Here is a 13497-nt window from a genome sequence, read left to right on the forward strand (position 1 = left end):
CAGTGGACAGGAACAGGAAGGATAAGAGGCCCATCAAGTAGACAGAGAGACACCCAGACAGAGCTGCTGTGGTACATCATTACAGCAGATGTGTTTATACATCCTGCTGTTAAACTGATGACTGTCGGATTATTGCTCTCTCCTCTCTGGGTCTTAAATGCTCTACATGCCATACGCATTATATATTTACCACACCTTTATCTGCACATATCTCTTACAGGCAAATGGACAATTAATATCTCTATATGCTTATGTGACTGAATGAGCTTACTGTCAGTTTCAAGTATTCATACAGGCCGTTGTCTCTGAAGGTTACATGCACCTCATAAAATGTTTATCTTTGCAAAGAAAGCTCAGACGTACGAATCTGGTCTGGTAAGCTGCATGAGTGTTCTGTTTAACTGAAAATAAAAGTCAAACTGCACCCAAAGGGGTATGGTTTATAGTGTAAACAATAGTGTGAACTCACATGTAGCATGCCTTTTGCTTTTGATGGAAAATTTTTCACAACCGACCCTAGTCATTAAGTAATGTGCAAAAAAGATCTGCGAGAGCTTCTGTGAAGGTCTCTCTCGGTTGATAGCATAATGCTGACATTCAGGTTTAAATGTGTTTTATTGTTATCAACACATCCTTCAAAATCCACACATATATAGCACTGAACTAAAGCATTGTTATAACTCATGGCTAAACCTTTATTTACTCAGCATTGTGGGGAAATTTATAAAAAGTAGTATTTTGTATTACAGATGGTCGTGTTTCACTGATACTTAAAATGCCATTTGCTGTTTAATATATGCAAATATAAATATCCTGTGATTAATCATATATTTGAAATACTACGATTAAGTATGGTAAACTATGGTTTTAAACTTGAGCAATAATATCAATAAACTGCAGACAAACACATCAAGTACAGAATAACTTCTGCTGTGAAGTGAATATAAACTGTTTGCCGTGAGGCCCTTGTCCTCAGTGATGTCGCTGGGTCTGCAGTCTTTGGCAACCCACTTAGTGATTGCACGAGTTAGCTTAGTAGTTTTTGTAGTTTCTTTGACAAATCAAAGTCTGCTGCACTCTGTCAGTGTAGGTTGACGACCATGGCTTGATCCTGTCTTGATGTGTCTTTGCTAACATACAACTTGGGTTGTATCTAAACTTCCATTCGCCAGCTTTTTGATTTAAAATTTTACGTTAAGCAGACCTGGGTTGTCACAGGAGAAAGTTGTAGTGAAATTTGGTGATATGATCAATTTTCATTATTCATTTTCTAACTCATTAATGTTTCCAGATTAATAATACAGTAGAAATAAAGTTAAACTCCAGCCTTTACTTTTTAAAAATTTTTTAAGATATGCATAGATCCTTCATATTTCCTTATTTTTTTTCTATGAAATTGAGTAATTTTTGTTTGGTTTCAAATAGGGCTGGGCAATTAATCGCAAATTAGATTAAATTGCAATATGGCCTACTGCAATTTTCGAATCGCAGAGGGTGCAATATTTCTTTAACCTGAAATTTGTGTCAAAATACCAGTTAAAACTTTTTTGATGAGGAACTTCAGATATAATCGCATGGGTAAAAAAAAAAAAACCACAATTAGATTATTTTCTCAAATCATTCAGCCCTAGTTTCAACATATTTTTGTTGTTTGCTCAAGATAATAAAAATAGTTTTCCTTTAGTAATGACTACATTTTGATAGACTTCATAAGATCTAGCCCTTTTTTTTTTCTAATGATTAAAGAAAAAAAAACAGTGCAATCTATTCAAAAGGCTCAAATTAACTGTGGAAAAGTGAGTAGAAAATGTGTGGCTGAATATCTGCTTCATTTCTTTGGTGGGGTTTGATAGGCAAATATTTGGTGCAGTACCTTGAAAAGTGCTTGTGAAGATGTCTATGGACTTGATTTGTCTCAATACACCACTGTTTTAAACTACAGTGCAAAATCAAACAATTTTGATTAAATGATCATTTGATATGATGTAACAAAAGCGGAGGTCCAAAGCAAACATTATTTGGAAATTTCTTGCCTTTAAAATTTCTGGTAAAGTTCTGCACGCTGTCTGTATTGCACTTTGGCAGGAGCAGATGCAGGAGTTTGCTTTGCAACTATCACATAAAATAGATGTTGTTACTTTAAGTTTGGTTTACTGTTTCCCATAGATCTGCTCAATAAGGATCGTACCATTTCAAAACACATGGTATGAAATTATTGAATGATCAAAATGTCCATGAATTTAAAAACCTTTTTTTAAATCTCCTCCCCTGGAAAAAATCATGTATTTGGGATGCCAGGATATCTGAGCCCATGTACAGAGGCTGCACTCCTCATAGTTCAGGTTTGGGTCCTGTTCCTTGCTCTTTTTGGTGCATGTCCTCCCCCACTCTCTCCTCAGCTGTCCTGTCTAATTGAAGCAAAAAACCTCCAAATAATTTTAATATTAGCAACTACACTGATGTATGACCGAAAGACTTTTCTTAATATCCTTCCAGCTTTGTTCAACATAATCATAGCCAACATGTGACAAAAGCAGACTTTATTATTGTACTGAAGCAACATGAAACCTGTATTTTTCCAGTATGTCTCCATGGCTTATAGCGTGCCGTTCTGGGCTTCCCCATGTTTTCCACTGGCTTGTGTAACCCAACACACATAGCTTCTCTTACCTCACCTCAGCTAACAAAAGCAGGAGACACTGAAGCTCGTCTTGGCTCGTAGCCTGCTAACTGGACTGCCTGAAATGTGATAGTAGGACACAGCACATACAAGTAGGCCTCCATCTGTTGAGGACTTACTGTGGATGAGTTATGCTGCTATTGTTCCCTGTACTGCTGCTTAAGGACAGTTTCTACTTGTGCATTGGCCTTGTGAGGGGGTTATGTGTGTGTTTTAAGGGCATAGTGGTGTAAAGCTGAGCTGTAGTCTTGGTGGTAGGTGTGTGAGAAGCTACAGTCTGTGTGTTGTGGATTAGCATGTAGGATTGGAGGCCATCTGGCCATTTTGTCTCAGAAAGGGGAGGGGGAGTAAGAGCGAGAGATGGATGGAGAGAGACAGGGAGAGAGAGAGTAACAGAGGAAACACTCACACACTGACACATTGACACAGCTCCCTGCGTAATCTCCCTACTTGATGTCTGTTGCTGCTTAGAATAGGGCTGCTTGTCTGTGTTTGTGACACACATCGTCCCTATGTGACTTATTCTGATGCATCAAAAACACATAAGGCTTTAGGATAGTCAGAGAAATGTCTTAGGGGAGGATTGGAGATCGCAGATTACAGTAAGATGATGCGATGGGAGGAGACGTCCCAGATGGATAGAATAAAAGGATGAAATGTTACAGAGAAGAAGAGGGAGAAGGAGGAGGGGGAGGGTTCAGGTGGTTTAAGAGATTAGCAAGTTTCACTGGGTCAAGAGTTTGCAGAGAGCTGAAGAGGGGCGTCTGAGCTTGAATTTGTCAAAGACTGTAGAAAAGTTGGAAGCCACTGAGTAGGAAGAGTGAAAATACAACGCATGACCTCGGATTGGGTTCATGAGTAGACTGCTCTTAGGTGGTTGTGGCCCTTTTTGGAGTGCTAGAGCGCCACTTAATTCCCTTTTAGCACCTCCAAAAAATTTGAACAAGAGAACAATTTGGCTTTTTTTTTAAATTACCAAAAAAAAAAAAAAAAAAGAAAAAGAAAACTCTTTAATGTAAAAATTAAAGAGGGTTTCTACAGCGTAATTGGATTGAAGCCTGGGCTTTGACTTGGTCATTCCAGTACATTCACCTTGTTGTCTTTAAATGATTTTTGTGTAGATTTCTTTGTAAACTTTAGGTCATTGTCTTGCTGGAAAATAAATCTTTTCCCAAGCCGTCGTTCTCTTGCAGACTGTATAAAATTGTCCTCCAGGATTTTCCTGTATTTTGCCGCATTCATGTTACCCTCTACCTTTACAAGCCTAACAGGGCCAGCTGCCGAGGAGCATCCCCACAGCATGATGCTGCCACCACTGCACTTCACGGTGATGGGTTTGTGGTGATGTGCAGTGTTATAATGACTTCTCTGATGGCCAAAAAGCACCATTTTGGTCTCATCAGACCAAATACTTTCTTCCACTTGGCTTCTGGTGAGCTCTGGTTGAGAGCTGATCTGAGTTTTCTTCAACAGTGGCTTTCTCTTTGCCACTCTCCCATAAAGATTTGACTGGTTAAGAAATCAGGCAACAGTTGTGGTATGCAGAGTCTCTCCCATCTCAGCTGCTGAAGCTTGTAACTCCTTCAGAGAAATCATAGGTTTCTTGGTGGCCTCTCTCACTAGTCTCCTTCTTGTACGCTCACTGAGTTTGTGAGGACAGCAGATTTACACATTGGCCATATTCCTTCTGTTTCTTGATGACTGATTTAACTAAACTCTGAGGGATTTTCAGTTTTTCTTTTTGTATCCAGCCCCTGAATTACTTTTCAATAACCTTTCTCTGAGTTGCTTGAGTGTTCTTTTGTCTTCATGGTGTAATGGTAGCCAGGAATACTGATTAACCCGTGACTTGACCTTCCAGATACAGGTGTCTTTAACATACAAAGACAGGTGATTCCCATTTCACTAATTGTGAGACTACTCGCACCAGTTGGCTGGGCCTCTGTTGAATTGGGTTCGTCACTTTAAAAGGGGTGAATATTTATGTATTCACTTATTTTCTTTACATTTTTGTTTAATACATTACTCTGTAGAAATCTGTTTTCACTTTCAATTATCTCAACCATGACTGATTTTTAAAATTGATAGAGGGGTAAATATCCAAGGAGTTGAATACTTTTTGTTGTATTTCTTGAGGGGCTGAGCACCTCATTAAGACCCTGGAAGGTCTCACTCTGAGATGCTTCGTCTTTTCCCTGAGATGAAAATGTACTGATGCTGTCCTATTGATCATCTCTGTTTTCTTTGCAGGAATAATTAAGTTTAATTACTGAATTAAACCCGGGCACATTCACCAAGATTACTCACCCTAGGTAGTAGCGTATTACTCACCTGTCACAAATAAAAAACACTGAAGCTCAGCAGAGCAGCATTTCTGCTCTTGTTTCTTTGATCCAAATAACTTAAGAGGAGTTCAGTTTCTTTTCCTGGCTGTGTGGAGGTGCTACTGCTGTGTGTGGCACACTACCTCCTAGTTTATTCGCTCACTGACACAAATAACAGACTTATGGTAGTTTTTTTTATTGTAAAACTATGGTGCAACTGTATGTGTTGCAGGGGAGAGATTATTAGAATGAAATGCTGGATGTACTGTAGGAAGGATACAAGGCTTGAATGTATTACATGGAGGACAGTTTTAGTACCTGGGAACAGGTTTTCTAGAGGTAGAGACTCACTAGGGACATAATTTTTCCCAGACATAAAGGGTTTTACACTTCATCGTAGCTAAGGCTGTCAAAATGTTTGAAACATAACGCTTTTCTTAAAACTCAGTTATTTAAATTTAGCCATTCAGCCCACGACCCCCAAAATAACAGTGTCAGCGACTGGGGACCCCTACTGTCCCTGGAGGAGGTTTAAGCATACAGTGTTGCACACAGCTGTGCACATTCTCTAGGCCTTTCTCAACACTGGCATAAGGCCAACACAAAAAGAACACAGCAACCTAAAAATCACATTTTTGTTTTACCTTGTAATTATTTTAGGAAAGACTCAAAGCAGGATACAAGTAATGTTAATGTAAAGATTGTAGCACTGAGGAGACGTACTACATCTGAGGTTCCTTTTAGACCAGCACAGTCCTACGTTAATACTGTCATGTGCAAACTGACATTTACATGATATTTTTACTTAAACATAAACATCACCTAGTTTACTCTAAATTAACTCATTTTTAAAGATATTATGGGCTTTTTATGCCTTCATTTAGAGAAGAGGAGAGTGGATAGGGCCAGAAGCAGGGTTGAGAGGGGGTGAGACATGCAGGAAAGAAGCCACAGGCCGGACCCAACCTGGGCCGTCTGTGTTCATGGGGCAGAACCCAACAACTAGGCCATCTGCGCCCCTAAAATAAACACATTTTATGTTATATCTTTACAGTACTGGGTTAGGTATACCATTTAAAATCATTTTAAAATCACTGTCATTTTTTGACAGGCATCTTGCAACCCCCCTCTCAGTGTCTCACTACCCCCTGGGGGGGCCTTAACCCCCATTCTTAGAACCACTAAAAGGGATTGATAGTAGGCCTGGGAAGGATACTGAGTTCTAAGACATATGAATTGTATTTTCAGACAAGATATAGGAAACAACAGTACCTTTAAAATGACTTCAGTTTATGGTGATGTGGGTTTAGAGTAAGAACCTCTTACACTAATATGCTTACTAAGCAATATTATAGCAAGATAATCTGTTTACTATGTTAGGTTTAAATAGGGAATTATCTTTTTTAATCTGTTTCATTTAATAAGGAGCATTTATAATGTAAGTAGGGCTGTCAAAATTAATTGCACTAATTGCGATTAATTAAGGTCCACAATTAGCTTGCTATTTTTTAAAATCGGGATTAGTCACATGCTTTATAGTCTGTATCAACACTCTTTGGGTAGGCCACTGCAGCATCTCCCTACAGCCACAGTGATGTGAAATACATCCACCACTCCTTAGTGTCTCATTTTACCTTAAAAACTCACGGACGGCTCAGTGGACAAGACAAAAGTCAACTGCACCTTGTGTTTTCAAATAAATATTTTTTTTTACCATTACATTATTTCGTTTTCAATCCATAAGAAGTTCCTTTTTTCATGTTGAAGTTGTCAATCTACCCGTAAAAGCATGTTTATCCACATAGGAAGTCATTTACCACTAGTTTAAGACAGTAGAAAAATCCAAAATGACACAACACGTTTTAAATGGAAGATAATTAAATGTTTAAACATGATCAAAAGGATGGTTAATCATAATTAACGACAGAAATTCTGAGATAAATCACAGTTAAAATGTCAGTCTTTTGACAGCCATTATCATAAGTAAAAATCAAATTTTAAAGTCCCTGTAAAGTGAAATCCGTACTTTGTGTCTTAACACACCAGATATGTTGGAATATGGCTGCTGTAAACGTGAAAACACAGAGATCTATGTGTGACTGAAATTTCAATTTAAAATGTCAGAAATTTGTTCACCTCTTTCCAAAAATATGAGCCCAGGATATCACCGGTCTGAATGGGGAATCACCCCGCCCCCCTTAATGCTACACTGATCATGGTCATGCTGTGTTTTTGTTCATTGTGAGGTAAATTTCCCAAATGTATCAGCCAGGGTGGCCCACAGGTCATTAAACTGAAGTATCACGACAGAGATATTTGTACCAGAAAACAGTAAATGTAATCCCCAATTTCCGTCTCTCTGCTCTGGCACAGAGCCAGGCCCACACCTGCCTAGAGCAGATTTTACAGATGAATTTTTCAGGATTTTGAAGCTTAAATTTATAAACTTAGATGTGTTTTTCATGACTAAAATTTGGCCTGGTGTGGTCTATTATACAACAAACCTAAAATAAAGATTTTTTTTCTATCTCCATACAGGGACAGTGGGTGGAACTGGCAAGTGATGGGACCACCACCCAATGTACCAAATGTTGCTTATACATTTATGGAATTAGACAGAGTAAGGGGGTTTTTCTGATATTTTTTTAAAATGAAAACAACAAAATAACCTAATACTTTAAGTCAAAGATTTCTGCTGTTGTTGTCACAGTTTAAAAGAGGTTTCAATACTGTTTGATTTCAAAAACAAAATGCTATCATACTGTATTTTTCTGTTGTGACAACTACTTCTTCTTCCAGAAAGACATATCAGTACATATAAAGTTAAAATATCTCCTAAACCTAATGCATAGCACTGGGAATTGTATCAAACCTTTAAAAAACCTACATCTATTCTTTAAGATTGATATGTAGAAGAGGAAAGCATCCACCTTTAGGAGTCAAAACATGAAATGATCCAATATTGTGTGTCTATGACATCTCTTATTGTTGTTGCAGTATCAGTTCAGTTAATGATACTGTTGATTTTTATTAGAATCATATTAAAGTTTGAGAATCTGATATCATGACAACCCCACTAAAACATGTATTACCAAACCCCCTTGAGAAAGATGCTTTACTGAAGAGTGTGACATCATGTCAAAAGACTCTACAGTCTTCTCTGTCACTGCCCATGTTCCCGAGCATTTTTAACCCTTTCAGCTTGACTCAGAGCTTGTGCACCAGCTGGCATTGCAGGAGGGACTCCACTCCCCTCTCTGCCTCCAGCTGGCACTCAAACATGCCCACCCAAGCCACACTAATGCAGAAACCCCACTTTTTCTGTTGCCTTTAAGTGGACAAAACAGGCTGAGCAATCTAACCCGCACTTGATGCTCTCATGCAAGGGAAAAACTTAAAGCAACGCAAAGCATGTCACATAACCGCTACTGTTTGATTTAACCACTTTTAATCCCAAATCTGTGCTTTCAAGTGCTGCCACTGGCATATCCAAGTAGAGTGCTAGCCAATAAAGAAGTGTGAGGTACAAATGCATACGTGTGAACTCAGCTGAGAGTGCAGATCGTCTAGTTTATGAAACTGTGCCCAGTTATTGTAGATTTAAATCATGACCTACATTACATCAGCTCAACTGAATTTAACAGGACTTTGTTTAATGTAATATCTGTAAATAAAGCCACATACCTTTCACATCATGGCAAATTCATCAGTGTTAAGTTTTAAATATGTGCTTTAGGCTCTAAGGCTTCCTAGATCATAGTGTCACTTATGTCTTCATCTTGATCCTGTTCCTGTGGATTTTCATAAATGTATCCTGTCAGTTTTAATTTGAATGTCTTGTTTTTAATTGTTTGAAACCAGACATAGTAAGCCTGCATGATTATTTTGTCCTCATGCTATCAGTTATTCATGTCCTAAAACATGAAACTAGAATTTGTCTGTGTGATATTTCAAACTAATTTATGTGTCCAGTCAGGGTCGACAGAGCAGGGTCAACAGAGAGCGCGTCAGTGTGAAGGACACTCGAATTGCCTACAGAGACCAGCTGTATTTTGTGGTTGTCACTCTGAAATGTTTGATATATTGAACGGCTACTTACAATAAATTCGTTCATGAATTTATGGATTTTTACTCGTAAAGGGGTACTGCTGTGATGGGTACTTGGACTATAAAAATTGTGCAAGCTGTTTAAGGTTTTAGGGGTCTGTGGCCTGGTGGTACTAGGCCAACATTTGTAACTGCAATGTATTCTGTTTAATTTTCACTTTATTTACTCACAGTCTAAACTAAATTTCCAACTAGATGAACTGTAAAAATACCAACACTGTTGAGTTGGTGACATAACCATTGGAACAGGCTAATAGCAAACTCCTGCACCCATTATGTGTCTTTATTTTAGACGTGAGTTCATCTTTATGGTTGTTTAAATCTTGAGTTAAAATTAATGCAAGACAGTTTCTCAATTTAAGATGGAAAATCAAATGTATTAGAAATTAGATGGTTCATTCTCATTCATTCATCCATTAAACCTTTATATAATAAATAAATATCAAGTCCTAATCACAAAAACTGGCATTTAAGGGGTTACAATTTTGCAACAGAATGAATATTTGCTATGTATGGTGACAACTGAAGTTGCTAATTCTATTTATAGATTTATTGGAATGATACTTTAATACATAATATTTCTATGTCAGTCTTTATTGGGGCTGTTTTTTTACCCTTTGGGACACAGTTGTCACACTTATCTTACTATTATAATTGCAGAGCTGTCTGTCTGTCTGTTTGTCTGTCTGTCTGTCTGTCTGTCTGTCTGTATGCATGCATGTATGTATATATGTCCTGTCTGTCTGTCTGTATGTATGTATGTCTGTATGTATGTATGTTTGTCTTGGTTTGCAAACCTCCCTGTTGCTCCATACCTCATACCTCTCAGAGGACTTCTTGGGTATGCTGGGTAGAATTTAAGGAATGCACTAGGGTTTATCACAAGATGCCAATTGAGAGCATGCTCTCATTTGCAGTGACATCCAGAGTTTATTAAAACAAATAAATTCAATTCTTCAAATAGAAAAGAAAGTCTGTCATAATGTACAAGTATTATAGATAGTGTCTGGTGGCCTGGAAATGCCTATCAGAATGAAATAAGTACATGGGAGGTTTAAATAAAACAAATCTTCTCTTATAGAAAGGAACAATCTCTTCAAGCTACCAAAACCAGAGGTTTGAACTCTGATATGATTGTATTAAAGATCAAGAAATATCACAATGGCATCCATGGCAACAACAGTAAAAGTCCCAGGCACCCAGTACTGGGTACTGTATTGTTTTTAATGACCAAATACTACAGAAGTCATGAAAATGTCTTAGTGTTATAAGTGTTATCAGCAGATGCTAAAATTTCTGCCAGTATTTCCACCCCTGACATACTGGCCAAATGTTAGAATGTGTAGTGAAGTATGAATCAATCTATTAATCACTTTGTCTTCTGAGTTCCTAACCAAAGTTATCTCGAGACACTTTGCAAAGAGTGCATGTCTAGAGTGTACTCACTGTTAAAGTATTTATACAGAAAGACTTAACCTAAAGAAGAGTCAGTGCACCTATTCAGCTTTTTACATAAATGATGAAAAATCTGCTTCTCTTTCAGTCCTCACATGTTAAACTTTAAAGTTAGCTTTAAAGTCTAAAGTTTTAGGTCTGAACTACTGCTAGTAAATTTTTTTTTTACCATTAAGAAGGACATATTTTTCATTTTATTTCAAGCACTTTGTCAGGATTGTTTCAGGAAACTACCCAGCAAAGCTGTTGTTAATTACTGAGAATTCATTTTAATTTGAAAATATAGGCTCCATAAAGAAAAATAGTTTAGATTAGTTAGGTTGTTACAGTGCTGCTTGTAGCTCTTATTAATGCAGATGAAGCGTGATGTTTACATAAAATTCACGTATATTCAAAAGAAACCCCATTAAGTTTTTCATTTCTGTATTTCCATAAATTGAAAAAGATTGCATATGTGATTTACCATTGACTCAAATATTGTTTTTCTTGTTTTATGACTATTTCTAAGGCTGTTAGAATTAGAGTGAAGAAGTCAGCTCCTGTACTGAGAGGTTGGGTGTTTTTTTCATTTAGATAAAAAGTGTGTAGACATGGGTGGTATGGCTGGTGGCAGAGAGGGTCGTCCCACTCCGCCTTGTTTCATGGGTTTATCTTCTGTGTTTCTGCTCTTTTCTCAGTATTCCTCAGCTGTATTACAGCGCTCAAACAACAACTCTCCCTCTTATGAGAAGAAAAATGGTCAACAAATATCCTTGGAGGGCTGTAAATCTACCTGGGTGGCCAATTTAAGTGTGGTCTAAATGTGTAAAAAAACACTGAATATTGGAATCTGTATCTGTATCTGTATTGGAGCATGGAAATATCGGCCCAAATATATACCACTTACTACAGACTTTTAAATGAGCTTAGAACTGTAGTTGCTAATTTTACCAAGTTTTTAAAAGCCTTTTTTCCAACTGACAGGCCTAACTACTTCATTTTAAATCACATTTTCCACCTGTCAGAAAAAAGGCTCCACTTTAAAGCACTTTGATTGTACTGGTATCAGAAGGACTAGCCCAAACTGTCAGAAAACAGTGCACCTCTTCCTTATCAGATGGGACTGTTAAACTGTTCATGCTTTCAGACTGAGGTCGATTAATTCTGCTGCTGGAATGTTACGATTGAAAAGAAAAGAAAAAAGAAAATAATGGAAACCATGTACCAAAACTTTAAAGGTCTCTTGAAAAAAAATCAGATAAAAATGAGAAAACTAACAACAGGCTTTAGACAGATTATGTAGCTGCAGTTTGTCTGCTCATGCATACATGTGCATGTGTGGATTTGAGAAAGCAGTGCTGGGGGTAGGGAGTTCACCCAAACTAAATATTAAATGACCCAGCAAGCTCTCAAGCCTTCCCAGCAGGGGTCTTAAGAGAGGATCATACTGGTAAAATGACAGTCATGGTGGATTGTAAGCTGGTGAATAATGGGTCTGCTTTGTTTGTGATATGATGAATGTTATCCCACAACCTGCTTGTTAGTAATAGTAAACTAACCAGGGGGATATAATGTGGTCGGACCACAGAGTATCTAAGAGAGTAATTAGTGTTAACTGTTTTCATCAGCATCCTTTTTAATCTCATTATGTTGTGGCTGATGAGCATCAAACAAGATCAGCGTGGAATATAGAGAACCAAACAAAAGGTAATGCTTACTACAGTAATCTCATTTGGATTAAATGAGGATTGAATCACAAAATAATGTGTAATCTGGACGTGGATCATGCTGAGAAGAAAAAACATTACAACTTAAACAGCTGAACCTGAGATATGTGTTGGATTTAGCAGTGTGGAGTTTAAGGGCCTCAGTTTGTCTTTCATCTTTAAATCCACAGCAGAAAATTCAGGTTTTGTAACTGCTGGATGACCCACTTTCTTCGTTGTGTCACTTTTGGAGTGTGGAGTTTTGGCACCTACTTGAAATTTGCTCTCTATCTCCTTTTACGTTTTCTTGAATGATTATTCCCTCATTTGTTTACATGATTGTGTATGCACTGTTATTTACAGTTGCTGATGTATCTGTAATTTATTTATTAAAGCTCCTGTGAAGTGTTTCTAGCTGGTTATGAAACAGGCTAAAATCATACCTGTGTCTCTTTATGACCCACAAAAGTAAACAAGACCGTCAATGACGGCATATCTTACTGCTATACTATAATTTTTAATGCTTTAAATAGCTGTTGCAGGGTAGGTGTCGGATAAAGTGATTGCACAATACTCAAAAAAGCCTTTTTTGCTTTTTCGATGGCAAAGACTCTGGATTTTGTGATATTTTTGATTGTTTAAAGAAAACAGGATGAGATATTTCATCAGAAAAACGTACGACATGAGAGCCATAATAGTTTGTCCACAAGGGGCGCCAAAACTGGCACATACCAAAAGTTCCTCACAGGAGCTTTAAGGCAAAAAATAGAAACTTACTGAACATTTTGGCCTATAAAGACCTTCAAATTCATACAGACAAGAGGCTTAGGATTACAAGTATTGGTATCAATGCCGTTCACCCCATATCATGCCCAGTGACAGCTGGGTTTGACTCGAGCCCTCTGTGACCCCCAACTGGATAAGCAGTGTAGATAATGGATTGATGGATGGTGTAACAATACTAAGCCTAAGTGCTGATGCTGTACTTGATATCCAGAAGTGGGCACAGTTTAAAAAAAACAACCAAAACTTTATTTTCTATTTATACTATTATTCCATTCCCACTACATCCATAAAGATCCACAGATTGCTCCAAATTTAAAAACGATGGAAAATTTTTTTGATCCACTCTTTGGGGGAGCTTTGGCAGAACATAACTTAATAAGATGAATCAGCATTTCAGAATAAAAGCACAGAGGGTGCTGTGGTTACTTATTCATTCAGATCTCTAAAGTAAAGAGGGCGT

General features: G+C 37.6%; 1 protein-coding gene across 4 annotated transcripts in view; it reads left to right on the forward strand.

The window, feature by feature from the left end:
* The window catches only part of LOC121518767 (serine/threonine-protein kinase PAK 3), a 66845-nt gene that overhangs the window by 4159 nt on the left and 49189 nt on the right, over positions 1-13497 (forward strand). The window contains exon 1 of one of the 4 annotated variants that reach the window (XM_041801352.1): positions 7564-7624. The exons of the other annotated variants lie outside the window; for them this stretch is intronic. The gene's annotated coding sequence lies outside the window, so the exon portion shown is untranslated. Of the gene's footprint in view, positions 1-7563; positions 7625-13497 lie in introns of those variants that run through there. 4 annotated transcript variants of the gene reach the window in all.

The sequence above is a fragment of the Cheilinus undulatus genome, linkage group 12 (assembly GCF_018320785.1).
Source record: "Cheilinus undulatus linkage group 12, ASM1832078v1, whole genome shotgun sequence".
NCBI classification, from domain to species: Eukaryota; Metazoa; Chordata; class Actinopteri; order Labriformes; family Labridae; genus Cheilinus; species Cheilinus undulatus.